Here is an 18984-nt window from a genome sequence, read left to right on the forward strand (position 1 = left end):
AAGTTAGTCACACGGTTGTTAAGTGAATCCGGCTTCCCCATTGACTTCGCTCCTCAGAAAGGTCGCAAAAGGGGATCACGTGACCCCAGGGCCTCTGCAGCCGTCATAAATATGAATCAGTTGCCGAGCATCTAAATTTGGATGATGTGACCATGGGGATACCTGCCACGGTTGTAAGTGTGAAAAAAGGTCGTAACTTGCTTTTTTTCTGTGCCGTTGTACATTTTGAACGGTCACCATTTAGTGACCGTTGTAAGTTGGGGAATGACCTGTACTAGTTTTAACGGCTGCAATGATTCACTTGGCAAGGAAGGTCGTAAAATGGAGCAAAATTCACAACGGTCTCATTTAGCAACCGAAACTTGGGGGCCCAATTGCGGTCATAAATCGAGGACTACCTGTGCAAGCTTTGAAGAGATCTTAACCCTAAGTGTTTGTTTTATGGAATGAATTTTTTTTTTTAAATTATCTTCAGAGTAGACTAGAAAAAGGCTTATTAGTAATACTGACTGACAACTTGCCTAGTAGTTAGATCCGTGATGGCGAACCTATGGTACGCGTGCCACAGGTGGCACGTGGAGCCATATCAGTGGGCACACGAGCTCAGCTCCAGGGCGCATGCGTGCGCCGGCCAACTGATTTTCGGGCCTTCCGGTCTCACCTGAAGTCAGCAAATGGGCCGTTTCTGGCCTCCGGAGGGCCTCCAGGGTGGTGGGGAAGGCTGTTTTTTGCCCTCCCCAGGTTCCTAGAAAGCCTCTGAAGCCTGGGGAGGGCAAAAAAAACAGGCCTACTGGGCCCACTGGGCCATCACGGGCCAAAAACGGGGGGGAGCACGAGGGTGTCACGCATGCATACACGGGGTTGGGGCGCATAGGATTATGGATGTGGGCACATGCATGCACAACTCCCCCGTGCTTCCCCCGCTTTTGGCACATGATGGCAAAAATGTTAGCTATCACTGGGTTAGATCATTTATCCAACTGGTTATTTCTTCTGTGCCGGAATCAAGATAGAACCAAGTTTATTGATGTGTTGATGGTGCTCTCTTGTGATCGGCGGTGGAACAGCAAGTAAGAAATTTCTAGATAACCTTTCCAACTTCCGCAGAGGTGAACCGGTATACGATTTCACTGTAATTCTTGAGCGGGTTTCAGGATAAGATTTGCTAATCTGCTGGTTGGCAGCCCATAATCTTCAGTAGAAGCGAGAGGATTATGCCGTGTGGGATTTCTAAGAGGGCTTCAGAAAGTCCGTCTTAACGCGGTGTTCTCCAGATGTGCGGGACTTCTCAAAAATCTCCTGCCAACATAGCCTTGGGCTACCGATGGAAAAAAAAAAAAAAGCAGTGAGTTTAATTGCTTTGCACAAGCCATAGTCGGCTTTTCAGAAAAAAAAAAAAAACAGTTTGCAAGAACTATTTGCGGGCGATTAAAAAAAAGGGATATCATTGCTACCCTCTGCAACTCCAAATTTAAAACCTAGGTAAAACTGGGAGAATGCTACGAATATCTAGATTCAGGTTAAAGAGGTTTTAACCTGAATCTAGATATTCACCGAGTGGGACGCGGTGACTCAGTGGCTAAGATGCTGAGCATGTCGATCAAAAGGTCGGCAGTTCAGCGGTTCGAATCTCTAGTGCCGCGTAACGGGGTGAGCTCCCATTACTTGCCCCAGTTTCTGCCAACCTAGCAGTTTGAAAGCACGTAAAAAATGCCAGTAGAAAAATAGGGACCACCTTTGGTGGGAAAGTAACAGCGTTCCGTGCGCCTTCGGCGGTGAGTCATACCGGCCATATGACCACGGAGACGTCTTTGGACAGCGCTGGCTCTTTGGCTTTGAAACGAAGATGAGCACTGCCCTCTAGAGTCGGGAACGACTAGCACGTATATGCGAGGGGAACCTTTACCTTTACTAGATACTCACCAAGCTTGAAATTCTGGGCTGTCCGAAGACGTCTCCTGGTCATGTGGCCGGCATGACTAAACGCCAAAGGTGCATGGAATACTGTTACCTTCCCATCAGAGGTGGTCCCTATTTTTCTACTTGCATTTTTTATGTGCTTTTGAACTGCTAGGTTGGCAGAAGCTGGGACAAGTAACGGGAGCTCACCCCATTATGCGGCACTAGGGATTCGAACCGCTGAACTGCCGACCTTTCGATCGACAAGCTCAGCGTCTTAGCCACTGAGTTACCGCATCCCTAATCTATACTATAAAGCCCCCTTAAATTGGGAATACTCAGAGATTGGTGAGGATCTCGGGGAGGTCCCAGGCCTCTCATTTCTAAAGAGTGCATTGGCCGCTAAGAGAAAACTCTCCCCAAGGCTGTGAGAAGTCAAATCCAGACTTTACAATGACTTGTAAACCGTGCATTTTCTCTTGGCTGCTTGTCGGCAAAGGGTAGCTTTTGCTTAAGCTGCAAAAAATGGAATTAAAACTTCCCACTTTCCAGGATGGTTGCTTTCCTTTCTGAGTAGCTGACAGCCTTTTCCCAGGAGGTGGGATCCTTTAATGTGGCCATAAAACAAAATGAAGGCATATATTTTCCTGTGTGGCTCACATCTGCAAAAAGTCAGCAATAGGAAGAAAAAAAAAAAGAGAAAAAGAAGAGCAGGTGTTATTCCCTTTCCCCTCTACTGAATTCTTGTTTGTCATTTTAATAAAAAAAAAATACCCCAGCATTAGTAGGCCTAATTATTGCCCTACATTTAATGGAGGCAGTGCGATGGCTCAGCGGTTAAAGATGCTGAATTTGTCAGCTGGAAAGCTGACAGTCGAGGTTCGAGACCCGGGCGCTGTGCGATGGGGTGAGCTCCTGTTACTTGCTCCAGCTCCCGCTCATCTAGCAGTTGAAAAGGATGAAAGTGCGAGTAGATAAATTGGTACCATTTTGATGGGAAGGTAACAGAGCTCTGCGTGTTTTTTTGGCATATAGTCAGGCTGGCATATAGTCGCATGTTTTTGATTGTTTTTAGACAATGCCGGCTACTTCGACTACGTAGGAAATAGAGATGAGCACTGTGCCCTAGAGTCAAACACGACTGGACAGGGGAAACCTTTACCTTTTCAGGTAGTCCTTGACTTCACTTAGTGACCGTTCAAAGTAACAAGGTGAGTTATGACTCTTTTTCACACCTCCCAAAAGACTAGCTCTTAGACAATGAGAACACTTCCTTAAAGGAAGGATATCGGAGCAAAGAACAAGACCTATTTTTGCCCACAACAGACCTGTGAGGTAGATTGAGCTAAGAGAAAACAGCTAGTCCAAAATCACTCAGTGAATTGGCATGGCTGAGGGTGGATTAGAACTAGTAGGGCTCCTTGCTCTTAGACCAACCTTAACTAGCATCTCAGAGCCTCGGTGGTGCAGTGGTTAGAATGCAGTGCTACAGGATGCTTCTGCTGACTGCCAGCTGCCTGAAATTTGGCAGTTCGAATCTCACCAGGCTCAAGGTTGACTCAGCCTTCCAACCTTCCGAGATCGTTAAAAGGAGGACCCAGATTGTTGGGGGCAGTAGGCTGAGTCTATAAACCTCTTAGAGAGGGCTGTAAAAGCACTGTGAAGTGGTATATAAGTCTAAGTGCTATTGCTAGTCCTTCCTTCCTTCCTTCCTTCCTTCCTTCCTTCCTTCCTTCCTTCCTTCCTTCCTTCCTTCCTTCCTTCCTTCCTCTCCATCCATACATGGTGGCACAGTGGTTAGAATGCAATATTACAGGCTGATTCTGCCGACTGCCAGAAGTTTGATCCTGATCGACTCAAGGTTGACTCAGCCTTCCATCCTTCCAAGGTGGGTAAAATGAGGACCCAGATTGTTGCGGGCAATACATTGACTCTGTAAACTGCTTAGAGAGGGTTGTAAAGCACTGTGAAGCAGTATATAAGCCTCAGTCTATTGCTATTGCTATTCCAGTTCTATAAAGCTGACCAACACATTGAATTTGGGTGGAACTGCACATACAAGTAACCTTCAACTTAACGAAACCCAAAATTTCCATTGCTAAACAAGACAATTCTTAAGTGAGAGGTGCCCCACATTACAGCCTTCTTTGCCCCCCCCCGGTTGTTAAATGAAATCACTGCAGTTTAAGTGAACTGGGGCTATTAAGCAAACCTAACTTGGCTTTTCGGAGGTCAGCTGGAAAGATTACTAACTGGTGAGCCCATGACCCCAGGACAGTACAATTGTCATAATTACATGCCGGTTTCCAGGCGCCAGAATTTCGATCACATGACCGTGGGTAATGCTGTAACGGTCATAAGTGTGAAAACCAGTCATAAGTCCCTTTTCCCCCCAGTGCCCTTGTAACTTTGAACAAATGATTGTAATCCGAGGATTGTGCACAATGGATACAGGCAGGGGTGGGATTGAAAAAATTTAGCAACTGGTTCTCTGCCCGGTTGTTGGGTGGGCGTGGCCATGGGGACGTGGTCTAATTGGCTTCCTGCACCACAGTGGAAGGGGGGCATTTTTGCCCTCCCCAGGCTCCGGAAGCTTTCCTTGAGCCTCCAGGAGGGCAAAACGGTCTCTACCGGGCTCTGGAGTCCCTCCAGAGGCTGGACATGAGCCCGTTTCCGAACTTCTGGTACTTCCAGTAGGCCCTCCCAGAGCCTCCACGCGGGTCCTGCACTTACCTGGCATACAAAACGGGCTGTGTGGAGACTCCTGGGAGGGGCGGGGCGGGGTGGGCGGGGCGGGCAGGGTCAGTCAGTCCTTGCAACTACCGGTTCGGCGAACCAGATTAAAATTAACATCCGGTTTTCCCTAACCGGTCTGAACCGGATGAATCCCACCTCTGGATACAGGATGTGGTCCAATCTGGAGTCCTCCTCCTGCATCTCATCATGTATCAGAAAGCAGACGGATAGTCAGCCCCCTCTTCAGGCTTTTGCTGAAATAAGGGTGGGAGATATTTTTTTCCACCCCCTCCCCAAACTGGCTGAGATCGTTAGAGCCCTGTTGTAATGGCGTGGAAAAGCTGCTTTCTGCGCGATCAGCACTAGCAGATAAATAGTCCGCAGGGACCGATTACGACTAGTTGGCATCAACAATAGGTCAGTGCAGAGCTAAGGAGATTAGACGTGATTGCTGGGTGTGCAAAGGAGGGCAGTTCATGTGTGCGAGCCTTGTACGCAAACAGGCGTGGACTTTCGCTGGGTGCTGGGGAAAATAACTGGGCGTTGTTTTTTCCATAGACTTATTTCCTGTGTCATATAACTTCTCATCATATTCTTTAACTATGTATTTTTTTTAATGGACTCCTTTTGGAATTGTGTATGTCTCTGGTCATTTTACTGCAGGGAAAATCATTGGGCATTATTTTTTTTTTTCCATAGACTTATTTTCTGTGTCATATAACTTTTCATCATATACTTTTTTTTTTTTTAATGGACTCCTTTTGGAATTGTGTATGTCCCTGGTCATTTTGCTGGGGAAAATCATTGGGTATTAAGAGGCAGAGTTCAGTGGTGAAATCCTACTGGTTCTCACCGGTTCGGGCAAATCGGTAGTGATAAAAGCTACTGGTTCGGTGAACCGGTAGTAAAAAAAAAAAGCTACCAGTTGGTCCGAACCGGTATTTCCGACGATCAGCTGTGCTGCGTGATTTAAAATAGCTAGAAAGCAGGAAATGCTGCTTTCTAGTGAATCTAAATTGCGCGGCACAGCTATCCCCTCCCTCGCTGTTCTACTTACCTTCCCAAGCCTCCTTTTTCTGTGCGCGGCACGCATTTGGTGTGTTTTTGTACATGTGCGTGCAGCGTGCATTTGGCACGCCCTGCACATGCGCACATGCAGCGCGTACTTGGCATGCATTGCACATATGTGGGCAGTGAACCGCTGGCAAACTGGGGAGGATTTCACCCCTGGCAGAGTTGCTTTGCCTTCAAAATCTCTTGGGAGATTTAATTCCACAGGTTCCCCATCCTTCTTCTTCTTCTTCTTCTTCTTCTTCTTCTTCTTCTTCTTCTTCTTCTTCTTCTTCTTCTTCTTCTTCTTCTTCTTCTTCTTCTTCTCCTTCTCCTTCTCCTTCTCCTTCTCCTTCTCCTTCTCCTTCTCCTTCTTCTTCTTCTTCTTCTTCTTCTTCTTCTTCTTCTTCTTCTTCTTCTTCTTATTATTATTATTATTATTATTATTATTATTATTATTATTTGAGGTTACAGGCAGTCCTGAGACTTAACGACCATCCTTAGGGTTGGGAAATTTGCCGTTAAGAGGTGCGCTTTGTTCAGGGAAGCATCAGGTGTACGGTACCCGATTTTAGGAACTTTTTTGCATTAGAGACCCAAGGGATTGACTTTTATCGCCTCTTGGATATGTCCTTTCTGGCCAGTTTCATGATTTTTTATGAAACAAAGCTTTTAGGGATTGCAAACTGGCAAACGGCTGCACTTTGGGAAGGGCTCACGGGTTAAAACTGTTTCCTCTCCACTTTTCTTTTGGAGGGAGAGATGATTTATCCGGCTTTATTAATGATGTGTTTACTTTACAAGAGAGTGGAAGCGTAATTACGAAAAGTGTTTCTGGCTGCTGATTCTGGCCATCGGCAGGATGGTCTTGGAGCCTTTTAGTGCCGTGCCTAGAAGAGCCGTTGCATCTTACCCGAATGAGTGCAAGATATAGATAGATATATTACTTTTGTTCTTTTACTTTAAAAAAAACCACACAAAATAAAAGAAACGGCAGTGATTGTAACCTCACCGTAATAGGATAAAAGCCACTTTTGCAGGGACGAAGGAAGGGATGGGCCGGTGGAACTTCAAAATAACGACGGAAGGATATATCTAAATTTGTACGGTGGGAGAAAACCCCTCAAGTTATCTTATAAGGTATTACAAAGTGCAAAAGAAAGAGAAAGATCTGTTCTACCAGATTGGAAATGGCACTTTGTTGCCTCTTCAGCTTGGGTGAACGAGAGCAAGTGGTTAAGAAATTGAAAGCTTGGGTCTTTGTTACTTTTTATGCATGCATGCCCAGTTCGGCCTTCCATGCATGTGCTTTGTTTGCATGCACTCCTTCCGTGCATGTTCCCGGTCTCAAAAACATGCCTAAATAGAATGACATAGAGCCAAGGTGGGCCCACCCGCGATTTCTGCTACCGGTTCGGGTGAACTGCTCTGAACCGGCTGAATACACCTCTGGCTACTGGAAGTTGGAAGGATATGATGTAAAATTTAGATGGCATCAGAGGTGGGTTTCAGCAGGTTCTGACCAGTTCTGGAGAACCGGTAGCAGTGGTGGGTTGCCTTCAGTGGGTTGCCTCCGGTACTACAACGGGCGGGAGACTCCGCCCACCGACCCCGACGTCATCAAAATGCTTCTGTGCATGCGCAGAAGAGCGTGCGAGCACGAGTAAAGCAAGTGCGTGCGTACGCAGCCCCCGTTGCAAACTGGTAGTAAAGGTAAGTAGAACCCACCCCTGACCGGTAGCGGAAATTTTGAGTAGTTCGGAGAACCGGTAGTAAAAATTCTGACTGGCTCCACTCCCATCTATTCTCTGCCTCCCAAATCCCAGCTGATCAGGAGGAAATGGGGATTTTGCAGTAACCTTCCCCTGGATTGGGGAGGGAATGGAGTTTTTACAGTATCCTTCCCCTGCCCACCAAGCCACGCCCACAGAACCGGTAGTAAACATTTTTGAAACCCACCACTGGATGGCATGGATCATTACGGAATGACAAAGCTAAGGTTAAGGTAGATTTCCAAAAATCATTTTGTTAGTCAGGCCATTTGTTAGAGCATGGAGTAAATCTAAATCTAGTTTGTGCACAAGGAGCATTTTATCATAACTAAACATAAATGGTTAACTTATTGTGTTGTACTGCAGTTTTTTCAAAGGAAGAAATCAAGAGAAGATCTGATAGCAGGAGGATATGCACGTTAATAGTTTTCTTCTTCTATCAGATTGCATACAAATAATAACACTAATTCAGAAGATTTTGCAGCCTAATATATGATTGAAACCAGAGACTTTCAGGATTAATGGACAGACAGCTAGATTTTTTTGGGTTTTTTTGCCTGAAACAGAAAAATTGCACTTATGACTTGTGGTTTTGATGATTAGAAAGAAAAGGGATAATAGAAAAAAATGAGCTTTTCTTCTTTGTAATCGTAGAGCGAGAGATAATTTTGTAATCGTATTTATAATTGCTGCAAAGAATATCAGAAGGTTCTTTCTATTTCTTTTTATCTTTTCTTTCTGCCCTTCTGACTTGGTTTCTCGTTTTCTTTTTTAAATTTTTGTTGTTGTATTAGTTTTTATGTTCAATTTTAAACTTTTAATAAAAAAAAATATAGAGAGCGTATATAAAAAATGAAGAGTTTTAGTTGATTATATGGTTGTGAAAGAAAGGAAGATCAGAACAGTAAATGCTGAGGTTTATTTCCTTTCCCCCTCCCTTCTTAAAAACAGTCTCTGGAGAAAGGAAATGGATTTTTGATGATTTGGAGAGGAGAAAAAGAAAAGGAAAATCTCCTTCAAGTTGAGATTGAGCCCCTTGATGGCTGTGTCTACATCACATGATTAACCAAGTTAATTATGGGAGGAGAAATTATGGTATCGTGCAATTTCCCTAACTCAGTTAATTAGCTCCAACAGCTATCTTGGAAGGAATTAATGGTAGCCCAAATCGGACAAGTGTTTTCTCTTCTTGATTCCCAAATACAGTATTGACAAAATGCTAGAGAGGCCCTATGAAAACCAAGCTTCTCTAGGAACACAGTCTCTATTATCTTTTGCCTCCATTGGCTAGGATTGTACACGTGTTTAAAAGAGAATAAAGGGGAAGGGTAGATTAGCCTCCCAACTCTATGGTAGTAGTTGTTTTGCTCAGGAAGAGAAATGACCTACAGTAGGTGACATTTGGGAGGACTAATAGTTTAGGGTGTTCAGAAGACAAGGTTGCAAGGAAATTGAGTGAGGTCAACAATAGATACGGACAGGGGTGGGCTTCAAATATTTTAGCAAGGGGTTCTCTGCCTGGTTGCTGGGTGGGTGTGGCCGTGGTGGGTGTGGCCTAGTCGGCCTCCTGCACCATGGCAGGATGGGGGTGTTTTTGCCCTCCCCGGGCTCCGGAGGTTTTCCTCGAGCCTCTGGGATGGTGAAAACGGCCTCCCCAGGCTCCGGAGGCCTTCTGGAGGCCAGAAACAGGCCAACCAGGAGTGGGATTTGGGGTTCTCCAAACTGCACAGAATCTTAGCTAGAGGTTCTCCCGAATCCCCAGCAGCCCACCCCTGGATACGGAGCTCTACAGAGTGGAGAGTTGGTCTCTGACAGAAAGCCACTTGAAGAGACCAGAAGCATTTGAAATGTGGATTTACAGGTGGCTGTTATATTACGTATGTAAATTGGGTTGACGGAATCAGAAATGAGGAGGTGATAAGCCGCCTGGGAAAGCCAAAGGGAAATCATCAAAACCATAAAAAAGCGAAAATTAGAATATTTCGGATATGTGATGTGACACCTGGACAAATACAGCATATTTCACCTTAAACCTCCAAGGAAAGATTGAAGGCAAATGAGATCCAGGCAGAAGAAGAACATCATGGCTTCAAAATCTAAGGGACTGGTTAGAGACAAAACTCAACAGCACTTTTTCGTGCAGCTATTGATAAAAAATAGGATTGCCAACATGATTGTCAACGTCCCATGATGGATATGGCAGAAGAGGAAGAAGAAGGAGAAGTAGAAGAAGAGGAAGAGGAGGAGGAGGAGAAGAAGGAGGAGGAGGAGGAGGAGGAGGAGGAGGAGGAGGAGGAGGAGAAGAAGAAGAAGAAGAAGAAGGAGGAGGAGGAGGAGGAGGAGGAGGAGGAGGAGGAGGAGGAGGAGGAGGAGGAGGAAGAGAAGAAGAAGTAGAAGAAGAGGAAGAGGCGAAGGAGAAGAAGGAGGAGGAGGAGGAGAACAAGAAGAACAAGAAGAGGAGGAATAGGAAGATGAAGAAGAAGTAGAAGAAGAGGAGGAGAAGGAGGAGGAGGAGGAGGAGAAGGAAGAAGAAGAGATACCATCTTGCGATCGGTGAGAAAGGTGAAAAATTAAAACACAGATAAACGAATAACAATTCTCAAAGGACAAGCATATTGCTTTTCCTTGGAAGTAAGACCCCGGAACTACAACCGATTTTTAACCTGGATAAGTGTGTCACCCGAGATTGCAATTCTAGTCACACTTCCTAGAATGCAGGATTAGTTCCAGTCAACAAGGCTGCTGGCTTCCTAACCATTTTTGAAAAGAAGATTTGCTTGAAGTGAAACATGCATCAGTCCGGGAAGTTACTTCTGAGTAAGCCTACCGGAGGTTGGGCTGTAAATGAATATCCATAACAGGGTCATGATGAGATTAAGTTGGATTGCTCTAAATGAAGGTAGTTAGGCTGGATTTCCAGGGATTAACTTTAAAGACAGATGGAGTACAATAAACTGGGTAATTAGGCCCGATGGATCAAGGAACAATTTCGGAAAAAAAAAATTCAGGCAGGCTGTTTACTGAATGTTGAGGCTTTGTAATTCATTCAGGGCTTCCAAAATAACTATTAAGAGGCTCTTTAAAATCTGGGGTGGGGGGAAGGGGTGTTGGAAAGGGAAGGGGAGAATTCACAAGGGCTGCTTTGCAGCAGGCGGAAGAAATCTATTGAATTGTTCTAATATTGTTCCTCATCTGTGTTTTCTAATAAATAGCAGAATAGGAAATAGCTTTTTAAGAGGAGATTGTCAAGGATTTGACCCGGCAAAAACACACACTGTGTATTTTTTTAATATATATATTTCTTTTTTTGGTAGTTTGCAAACAATGTGTTTAAAGAAATATAATAGGTAAGGAAAGAGATGGGGGTGTAGAGAGGCATTTCCCTCCCCCCTCTCTTTCCCCAGTGATATTATATGTGCCATGGCCAACGTTGTGCCTCTCATTTGAAAACAAAATGTTGTTGTTAGTTGCGAAGTCGTGTCCGACCCATCGCGACCCCATGGACAACGTTCCTCCAGGTCTTTCTGTCCTCTACCATCCTCTGGAGTCCATTTAAGGTCACGCCGACTACTTCAGTGACTCCATCCAGCCACCTCGTTCTCTGCCGTCCCCTTCTTCTTTTGCCCTCAATCGTTCCCAGCATTAGGCTCTTCTCCAGTGAGTCCTTCCTTCTCATTAGGTGACCAAAGTATTTGAGTTCCATCTTCAGGATCTGGCCTTCCAAAGAGCATTCAGGGTTGATCTCCTCTAGTTGATCGCCTTGCAGTCCAAGGGACTCGCCGGAGTCTTCTCCAGCACCAGAGTTTAAAGGCCTCAATTCTTTGGCGCTCAGCCTTCCTTATGGTCCAACTTTCACATCCATACATTGCAACTGGGAAAACTGTAGCCTTGACTATATGCACTTTTGTTGGCAAAATGTCTCTGCTTTTTAGTATCCTGTCTAGATTTGCCATAGCTTTCCTCCCCAGGATCAAGCATCTTTTAATTTCTTGGCTGTAGTCCCCATCTGCGGTGATCTTGGAGCCCAGGAAAATAAAATCTGTCACTACCTCCATTTCTTCCCCATCTATTTGCCAGGAATTGAGAGGGCCGGATCTTAGTTTTCTTAATGTTGAGTTTCTTTCCTCCTCCTCCTTTCTCCTCTCTCCTCTTCCTCCTCCCCCTTCCCCCCTCTCCTCTCTCTTCCTCTTTCTCTTCCTCCTTCCTCCTCTCTCCTCCTCCTCCTGCTCCCTGAATTGTCACAGCAATGGGAACACCTTTAGAGCAGAAAGGATGAACAAAACTGGCTCCATTTTTTTCAGAGATACACAGATGGGATGCATTCACACCAGTGGCAGGCAATAATATGCGGTGAGAGGTTAAATATGTCTTGTGCAAGAGCCTTCCCCAATGTTTCCTTTCTTAAATCAATGGGCAATATGTTTCCTTTTAGAGTATTCTCTCTCTCTTTTAATTACTCAGCTGGCTGGAACAGAACACATTGGTGACTCAACATGCAGGTGGAATGTGTAATATTTGCTTTGCATGTTGTATCTTTAGAATCTTTATCTTAGTTCTCCTTATGGTTTCCATTCAAGATAGAGCAAAGCTTCTGTGCTGAGAACAAAAGACAGGGAGTTGATTCTTCATACCTTGTCTTTCTGGTGAAAACATTTTCCTTAGGAAGACTTGGAAACAGAAATTGTGAGATGTGGGAAAGCTCTTGGCATCACCATTTGTAGCTGGATGAGAATGTAGCTGAAGGATCTCCATGCTTTTTTGAGTCAATGCAGACACAGACTCTTTACAGCTCACCAAAGGGTGAAATTTATGGGGGAAGCATGTCCAACCCACAAGATAATGAGATGTGAGTGGAAATAAGGAAAAAAAAATTCTGACAGTGAGAGCAATCAACCGATGGAACAGGTGTTCCCTTTAGAAGTTGTGGGAGCTTCATCACTGGAAGCTTTCAAGAAGAGACCGGACTGCCACCTGTCAGAAATGGTGTAGGATCTCCTGCTTGGGCAAGGGGTTGGACTAGATGACCTACAAGGTCCCTTCCAACTCAGTTAATCTGTTTAAGGAGCTGTTGGATAATATCCATTTCCTCAATTGCAACTTGCTGAGGTTACTCTCTAGTGCTCTTGAAGTGCAGATAAATTGTTTATTGGCTTATTGGCTGAAAAAGGCTGAAATCAGCGTGGAATAGAATAGAATAGAATAGAATAGAATAGAATAGAATAGAATAGAATAGAATAGAATAGAATATTGGAATGAAAGAGTGGGATGGGATGGGATGGGATGGGATGGGTTGGAATGGAATGGAATGGAATCGAATGGAATCGAATCAAATCAAATCAAATCAAATCAAATCAAATCAAATTCTTTATTGGCCAAGTGTGATTAGGTACACAACGAATTTGTCTTTGGTGTATATGCTCTCAGTGTACATAAGGAGAATAAAATATATTCATCAAGAATAAAAAGATACAACACTTAGTGATAGTCAAGATTACTAATAAGCTATCAAATTGTACTAGGAAACAAATAAAAACAATATAAATTGAAAGATACAAGCGACATGGTTATAATAATAAGTGGGAAGAGATAGATACTAGTAAGGAAGAGAAGAATAATAGTAATACAGTCAGTGAATTATTTGACAGTGTTGTGGGAATTAGTTGTTAAGCAGAGATGGCGTTCGGGGAAAAACTGTCCTTGTGTCTAGTTGTTCTGGTGTGCAGTGCTCTATAGTGTCTTTTTGAGGGTAGGAGTTGAAACAATTGATGTCCAGGATGCGAGGGATCTGTAGATATTTTCACAGCCCCCTTTTTATTCGTGCAATGTACAGGTCCTCAATGGAAGGCAGGTTGGTAGCCATTGTTTTTTTTTTTTTTTTAAATATATATTTAAAAACCCAGCCAAACTCTTTGTATGCGAAGCCACTGTCTTTGCAGTAATATCTCCCATTTCATCTTTGAAAGCGAAACTCCGCTGCAGAGAGCTTTGAACATTTTTCAGGAATTCAAGCGTTGGGTTTATTCCTGGGTCGCTGCTGTCTAAGAAGATCTTTTTCAAATGGCCAGGAATAGGCTTTCATTTCCTACGCTTTTCAAAGGCTGAAGTGGTTGCCTTCATTTTTAAGGCAAAAAGATTAATTCTAGAGGGTGCTTCGGTGGAAATGTTCTGTGCGCCAAACACATGAGAAACGGGGAAGGTTAATTGACTTGCAAACAGATCTTCGGCATCCGTTAGGAACCAGCGGCATGTGGGATATGATTACTTCATTAGCAATAGCACTTATATATCGCTTCACAGTGCTTTACAGCCCTCTCTAAGCGGTTTACAGAGTCAGCCTCTTGCCCCCAACAATCTGGGTCCTCATTTGACCGACCTCGGAAGGATGGAAGGCTGAGTCAACCTTGAGCTGGTCAGGATTGAACTGCTGGCGGTGGGCAGAATTATCCTGCAATACTGCATTCTAATCACTGGGAAGGAAGGAAGGAAGGAAGGAAAGAAGGAAGGAAGAAGGAAGGAAGGAAGAAAAGAAAGAAAGAAAGAAAGAAAAAAAAGAGAAGGAAAGAAAGAAGGGAAAGAAAAAAGACAGACAGACAGAAAGAAAGAAAGAGGAAGGAAGGAAGGAAAAAAGGAAAAAAGGAAGAAAGAAAGGAGGAGAAAGGGCAAAGGGAGTAAGTCAAATGCTCCCTTCCCTTCACTTTTCCCTTCCCTTCCCTTCCCCTCCCTTTCTTCTTTCTTTCTTTCTTTCTTTCTTTCTTTCTTTCTTTCTTTCTTTCTTTCTTTCTTTCTTTCTCTCTCTCTCTCTCTCTCTCTCCTTTCCTCCCTCCCTTTCTCTCTCTCTCTCCCCCTTCCATCCTCCCTCCTTCTCTCCCTCCCTCTCTCCCTCCCTTTCCCCTCCCCTTGTCTGATGCCTTTCTCGACTATTTTTCCACAATCCTCCGTCTCATTTTTTGGTCGAGCTTTACCTTCAGTTCTTTGTTTACTCTTGCTTTTCAAACCCTTGTTTTCTCATCTGTAAGTCCTCTGTTCAGCACTCTGTCCATTTTCTTAATAAAGTAAAATGCTGTTCCAAACAGGCATTTTCTTTGTACCCAGAGGGCTGTAATCTCGTAACTTGCCTCAGATGGCCGGAGCCTTTGAAAATTGACTACAGGTTGTGGCGCTGAAAAATACCTTGGTGTTTTCTTTTATTAACAGAAAAAAAAAGAGAGAAAAGCATTTTCCTTATTTAAGCCTTGCTCGTATCTCCCTGCTTAATGGGGAAAGAAAATATCCCCTCTAAGGGCATCCTGGTTACATGGCGAGGAGGCCTATTGAAGGGGGGAAGGAATGAGATTTCCCCTTGCAGAGCCTTTTCCCAGCATCCAGCATAGTTTGCTGCTCTTTTTTCCTGGGCTAATGAGGACCTTTCAAAACAATGCACTGGACTGCAGTGTCTACCAATTTTTTTTTTTTTCTAAGAATGCCTATGAGGTCCCTAGGAAGTCTTGAAAACAAAGGGGATGCTAAGGATGGAAGCTTTGCTTCTCAGCATGCCACTTTCCCCTGTTTTATCTCTATCCAGAGAGTCCTCGACTTACAGCCATTCACTTAGTGGCCATTCAAAGCTATAAAGGCACTGAAAATTGACTTATAGCCTCACATGACCGTTGCAGCATTCCCCACAGTCACAGGATCAAAATTCGGGCATATTTAATAATGGTTGCACACAGGGGTGAAATGTTCTTGGTTCGGACCGGATCGCCCGATCCGGTAGCGATGGTGGCGGGTAGTTCGGAGAACCAGTAGCAAAAATCCCTGCACCTCAACCCTCACCATCCCCAGCTGAGCCGCACGATCATCAGAGGCTTTTTTTTTTTTTTTTACTTTTAAAAGCATTTTTTTCTACAACCTCCTCCGATGAAAAAATGCTTTTAAAAGTAAAAAAAAGAAAAGCCTCTGATGATCACGCGGCTCAGCTGGGATCGTCAGAGGCTTTTCAGAGCATTTTTTCTGCAACCTCTTGGCCGAAGAGGTGGTAAAAAAAATGCTTTGAAAAGTCTCTGACGATCCCAGCTGAGTTGCCTGATCGGCAGAGGCTTTTCAAAGCATTAGAAAAAATGCTTTGAAAAGTTAAAAAAAAAAAGTTGACCATGCCCACCCAATCACATTACCCCCATCACCCCCACCACCAAGCCATGCCTAGTTGGTTCTGTGGGCGTGGCTTGGTGGTGGGGGTAATGTGACTGGGTGGGTGTGGTCAACTTTTTTTTTTAACAGAGTTGGAAGGGACTTTGGAGGTCATCTAGTCCAACTCCCTGCTCAAGCAGAAAATCCCATACCATTCCAGAAAAATGTCCAAACTCTTTTTAAAAATTTCCAGTGATGGAGTGAGTGCCCATAACTTCTAGAGGCAAGCCATGCCATTGGTTAATTGTTCTCACTGTCAGAAAATTTCTCCTTAATTCTAGGTTCGTTCCCTCTTTCATTCATTTCTCTCCATTGCTTCTTGTCCTGTCTTTAGGTCCTTTGGAGAATAGGTCTTTCTGTCTGTCTCTGTCTCTGTCTCTGTCTCTGTCTCTGTCTCTGTCTCTGTCTCTGTCTCTGTCTCTGTCTCTGTCTCTCTCTGTCTCTCTGTCTCTCTCTGTCTCTTTGTTTCTTTCTTTCTCTCTCTCTCTCTCTCTCTCTCTCTCTGTCTGTCTGTCTCTGTCTCTCTGTCTTTGTGTCTCTGTCTCTGTGTCTCTCTCTGCCTCTGTGTCTCTCTCTCTCTTCCCCCCTCTCTTTCTCTCTCTGTCTCTCTCTCCCTCCTCTCTGTCTCTCTCTGTCTCTCTCTGTCTCACTCTGTCTCTCTCTCTCTCTGTCTGTCTCTGTGTCTCTCTCTGTCATCTCTCTCTCCCCCTTCTCTGTCTCTCTCTGTCTCTTTCTGTCTCTCTCTGTCTCTCTGTCTCTCTCTCTCTGTCTTTCTCTGTCTCTCTCTCTCTGTCTCTCTCTCCCTCTCTTTCTCTCACTGTATCAGGTGAAGCACAGAGCTCAAGTGGTATCTAAAAAAACAACAACCCCGCACCCATGGGCAGGAAATTGCTAATCCCAGTGTGAATAATGGATGATGGCAGGAGCTGATGTTTAATCAATGCAGCAAGACTACCTTGTGGAGTAGACAACCTGTGCTTTCCAAAAGAGTTGAACTCTCGTTTTCACAATCCATTGTCATTGACAATGCAGCCTAGAGCTGACAAACCTTGAAACCCAAAGAGATGGGGGACATGTCCTTCATTTCAGCTATAACACACACCTTGCTGGAATTGCAGCTCTTGTTATGTTAGGTTAAGTCAGCACCACGGACAGTTCCAATATGAGAAATATTAGTGGTGCAGAAAAGCACAGTCTTTTCTTAATTTTCTTACAGAGCCAAGTTGTACCAAATGTCACAACCAAGTTGAGATCGTGTCAGAAAGACAGGATTGAAGTTCAAAAACTGAAATAAGTCAATCATACCTGTCAAGACAATCAGGGAATAATCCCAGAAGGGAACATGGCTGAGGGATCTGATCTCCCCTAAGCTACTTGGAGGGCATTGAATAGGTTGAGGGTGGGATTGCTTAATTGTAAAACCAATATCCTCAAGTGGGAAGTTGCTGGCAGATAACAATACGTTGTGCGAATGTGACGAGATACCGACTCCGACCCGTTTGTTGGTCTGTCAATTACTACCAGTAGAACGTACCGAAAGTGATTTGTTTCTGGCCACACGATAAAAGCCAAAAAGGTGGCCCCCATTTTGGCAATTTCAGATTTGACCTGGACACGAAATAAATAAATACATCATTCCTGCCTTTGAACCTCAACTCCATTTTTGTAAGCTCAACTAAGAGCCCTGTGAAGTTTGATTCTTCTTCTTCTTGTGCCATATCCGTCATCGGATGTTGGCGATCATGTTGGCAATCCTATTTTTGTCAACAGCCGTATGAAAAAGAGCTGCTGAGTTTTGTCCAAACCAGTCCCTTAGGTTTTGAAGCCATGATGTTCTTCTTCTGCCTGGACCTCGTTTGCCTTCAATCTTTCCCTGGCAGAATAAGTGAAGGATGCTGTATTTTTCTGGGTGTCGCATCCCATGTCCAAAATATTCTAACTTTCGCTTTTTAATGGCTTTGATTATAAGCCCTGTGAAGTTTGATAGCAGGCACAATTCTAGCCCATGAGTTCCAGGAGGGATATAATTTTACATACTTTGCATTTCACACACATAGAAGTAAAGGTTCCCTGGCACATGCGTGCTAGTCGTTCCCAGCTCTGGGGCGGTGCTCATCTCCGTTTCAAAGCCAAAGAGCCAGCACTGCCCGAAGAAGTCTCCGTGGTCATGTGGCCAGCATGACTCAACGCCAAAGGCGCACAGAACGCTGTTACCTTCCCACCAAAGGTGGTCCCTATTTTTCTACTTGCCTTTTTTACGTGCTTTCGAACTGCTAGGTTGGCAGAAGCTGGGACAAGTAATGGGAGCTCACCCCGTTACGCGGCACTAGGGATTCGAACCGCTGAACTGCCGACCTTTCAATCGATAAGCTCAGCATCTTAGCCACTGAGCCACCACGTCCCTCTTTTATAAACATATGCTCACCCAAAACATCTTGGAAAGTGTGAGGACGGACAGGGGAAATGAGACTTGTTACAGGCCACCTGTACAGACTGAGCATTAGCTTCTGTTAAAAGAGAGCTTGCAAGTCTGTTTCCATTCCCTTCTTTTTGACGTGCCCTTTCTCTTCCCCGATTTCTCCCCAGACAGGATGAGAGTCAGACTTTGATCTCCAGGAACTCAAGCTGAGATGGTTGCCCAGCTTTCACTGAATAAGCTCCCATTTGGCATCGATATGCATCTCGCAACACTCATAAATGCTAGAGGAGTTTTCTTCTTTGTTGAGAGCTTTATTTTTCTCCTCCAACCCAATCAGGCTGTCTGCTCCATCAAGGGTCTTTGAACTCACTTTGGGCTCATCTAATCCAAGAAAGAAAGAAAGAAAGAAAGAAAGAAAGAAAGAAAAAAGAAAGAAAGAAAGAAAGAAAGAAAGAAAGAAAGAAGACGGACGGAAGGAAGGAAGGAAGGAAGGAAGGAAGGAAGGAAGGAAGGAAGGAAGGAAGGAAGATAAAGCCATCGGTCTGCTTCCTTGTCTTCGCTGCCTTCAGAGCTGTTGGCCTTTTTTGAAAAATTCTTTCACCCTTTGTTCCTCTCCTGCCCCATTGCCAAGAAAACTTATTAAAGATGGGCAGAAAAATCAAGACATTCTTCCCACAACGATCCGTATTTTAATCCACAAGTTCCACAAAAGCTTTCACTGGGGTCATAGAATTTGTCCTTCTTTATTGACTCTTTTGCATTGTATGTCTAGTTTAATGAAAAGAAGGACAAGGGGAGACATGATAGCAGTCTTCCAATATCTCAGGGGCTGCCCCAAAGAAGAGGGAGTCAAGCTATTCTCCAAAGCACCTGAGGGCAGGACAACAACCAATGGGTGGAAACTAATCAAGGAGAGAAGCAACTTAGAACTAAGGAGAAATT

The 18984-nt window shown here is 44.3% G+C and overlaps 1 protein-coding gene across 1 annotated transcript in view; it reads left to right on the forward strand.

Annotated features, from left to right (window-relative positions):
• TSPAN6 (tetraspanin 6) overlaps nt 1-18240 on the forward strand; it is a 62217-nt gene extending 43977 nt beyond the window's left edge. Inside the window, exon 8 of the mRNA XM_070951864.1 lies at nt 18214-18240. The gene's annotated coding sequence lies outside the window, so the exon portion shown is untranslated. The remainder of the gene's footprint in view (nt 1-18213) is intronic.
• Nucleotides 18241-18984: the final 744 nt, after the last annotated feature.

This window comes from Pituophis catenifer, unplaced genomic scaffold (genome assembly GCF_029215685.1).
Source record: "Pituophis catenifer annectens isolate HBS135680 unplaced genomic scaffold, rPitCat1.0.hap2 SCAF_11, whole genome shotgun sequence".
NCBI classification, from domain to species: domain Eukaryota; kingdom Metazoa; phylum Chordata; class Lepidosauria; order Squamata; family Colubridae; genus Pituophis; species Pituophis catenifer.